Source organism: Anarrhichthys ocellatus, unplaced genomic scaffold (assembly GCF_004355925.1).
Source record: "Anarrhichthys ocellatus isolate YVR2014 unplaced genomic scaffold, GSC_Weel_1.0 scaffold210, whole genome shotgun sequence".
Classification (NCBI taxonomy): Eukaryota; Metazoa; Chordata; class Actinopteri; order Perciformes; family Anarhichadidae; genus Anarrhichthys; species Anarrhichthys ocellatus.
The window spans coordinates 71142-74257 of NW_022280240.1; positions in this window are offsets into that span (position 1 = coordinate 71142).

Sequence of the window (3116 nt, forward strand, 5' to 3'; positions counted from 1 at the left end):
GGAGTGATGAGCTGTCAGTCCTGTCTGGCTGAGAGGAGCAGAGGAGGAGGAGGAGGAGGAGGAGAGGTGGGTGGAGTCCTGACTGTGGCAGAGACGCTCCCGACCACAAAACCACAAAGACTCCTCAAGAGAAACCACGGGGATCTCTGCCAGAGCTGCGTTCTGTTACACACACACACACACACACACACACACACACACACACAGTGAATCTGACTGCACAGTGTAACATGAGGTGCGTTTGTTTTCCTCTCCGGTGTCTACCTTCATCAGGAGCCTCTGGTTCTTCATGTCCTGTTTCCACGGCATCACGTACAGTCTGGGGATCATGGGGTGTCGGGCTGAGAACGTCGGGATGTGGGAGCAGGATCTCCTCCGAGTGAACACGAGAACATAGTTAGTTCACGTTTCAGGCGTCAACAAAAATGCACCAAATCTTTGTGACACCATGTCTTAGAAACTGGTCTCCTGGTTGCAAACCCTATGTTTGCTCTGCCTCATGCGGACGGTGTTCTGTGAGGGACATCTTCAAATTGAGCTGATTGGTTGAAACACCGTCCACCGTTCAGTGTTTGCCAGAGGCGTCTCTCACCTTGAACCTCAAAATGTGAGTTTTGCTAAGACTACTGTCAAGTATTTAGGCAAGCAGGCCGGTCAGAACCAAGTGCGTTCAGTGGATGTTAAGATGGCCGCCATCACTGAGTTCCCTCTTGCGACTACTGAACAGAATCTGGGCCGTTTTCTGGGTTCAGCTGGTTGCTACCGAGGGTTGTGCTGTAACTTTGCCTCCATTGTGTTCACATCATGATGCTCAGACACAGTCACAGTTGACAATGTTTTCCTCTTGTAGAGTTTTTAATGTAAAGATTATCAGACCAGAGAATTGTTTCTGTTGCTGCTGTTTACATTCCTGATGATGCACATTTAAAAAATGCACTCCAGGTGTTTGTTGTGTTTCAAATGGGACAAGACTGAAATTCATTGTGCTACTACTACTACTACTACTACTACTACTACTACTACTACTATATTGTTTCTGTCCCTATTCAATGAACCATAAATAAACCAATTATGGCCCAAAACGTAACAACATAGACATCTATGAAGAATCCATCTGCTGCTTGTGATCCTTTCAAATTTTGGTTTGAATATTCAAACCTGGACATAAAACAGGAAACGCATCACTTCCTGTGGTAAAGTACTCACACAGAAAGCACAAGAGCACAAAAACCATCTCCATGTTTAAGAGAATGAGATGAAATTGTTCCTGATGCGTTTTTAACTGTTCAGGATTTAGAAAACAGAAACATCACTCACTGGTGTTGCTGGGAGTTTTTTGCAGCCATGTCTGTTGACTGTCAGTGTCGCCGTAGTAACCTCCCAGTGCATGGTGGGTAGAGGGCAGGATTACAGTCACTGTACTGTAATCTACAGCAGACTGACTCACTGGGGTCTAACATCTACAGCACGTTGAGGTTTCAATGTTTGCTGATGATGCAACAAACAAATCAAAGAGTTTCTGGGAGTGTGATTTTATTTGTTTTGTATTTTTAGTCATTTATAGAGAACTTATATTTGAATGTGATGTGAGGGTTGAGATGAAGGATGGAGGTGTTCCTCAACAAAGGGGAACGTCTGCAGCTCTCGTGGCAGAGTTTTGATGACGTCGTCACATCTGGACATTTGTGATCGGAGTTCAGCAGCTTTGAGAACATGCAAAGTTCAGCTAAACTTCAGTTTTCACATGTTTACAATATTCTCACAAATGGTTCTCACAAATTCAATACAAGAAAAATAGAACTTTATTCCCAGACAGAGGAAAATACAATCACATCATTAAGTATTTGATGTTGATTCATTTGCAATTTACTGTAGTGGGACTGCTGCCATCTGGTGGTGGGACAGAGGTATGGATGCTGGACTCAATAAGTCCACCAGGGACAGAGACCAGGGACAGAGGACCAGAGACAGAGACCAGGCACAGAGGACCAGGCACAGAGACCAGGGACAGAGGATCAGGGACAGAGACCAGGCACAGAGGACCAGGCACAGAGACCAGAGACAGAGACCAGGGACAGGCACAGAGACCAGGGACAGAGGATCAGGGACAGAGGATCAGGGACAGAGACCAGGCACAGAGGACCAGGCACAGAGACCAGAGACCGGTTCTCTCGTTTTGTCGTTTTTGGTTTAAAACGGAAAACTGAATTTCCGTTTAAAATGATAAAAGAAAGTATCAAAACAATGATTATAATCTCTCCTTTGTTTGCTTCATAAAACATTTATAATAATAAAATGTTATAGATTTTATTTCTATATTTCTACACATCATTTCATATTCCCCCCAACGATTGACAAGGTTTGATATGAACTTCAACACAAAGCAACATGAGGAACTGGTTCCGGTGTCCTCGTGACGGCCCTCCCTTCCTGCTCCTCTTTACTTTCACGTCTGGAGCTCGTGATGTCGCAGCTTCTTCTTCTCTGCTTCTAAAGGTTAGTGAGCGACTCTGATTATTTGAAAAGGTGAATTCAGTTTGATTTCACTGTTTTAAAATAATTAGTGACGATCTGGAGGAAGCAGCTTCCTCTTTAACTTCATGTTGAAGCACAAACGTGATGATCCTCAAATAAATCACGCTTTTACTGCTCAGTGACGTTTAGACAGAAACTCATTTTATGTGTGTAAGCGTCTGTCTGCACAAAGAAGCTGTTCAGCTGATATTAAACCGTTTTATAAGAACATCAACCCAACAAATAATGATGGTGTTTTATTGTGAAAAGCTGTAAACGGTGAAATGAGTCAGTTGAAGGTGCAGGTTTCCCTTTGAGCCACCAGAGGGCGACAGCTCCACTAACAGCCTCATTGAGAGGAGACATCAGTGTGACTCCATCACAGAGAATCAGGACGTTGGTGTGAAGGAGGAATGAGTGCTGATGTGCTGATCAATGATTGGACGGATGCTTTCAGCTCTGCTCTCACTGGTTCCTCTACACATGAAGGTACAAAGTGATATGAATTCAGCAGCAGCTAACAAGGTCACATGACTGATTTTGGATTATTGGACGAGCTGCTTCCTGCTCTGACTGGATGTAGTAGACGTGGAAACAGAGGA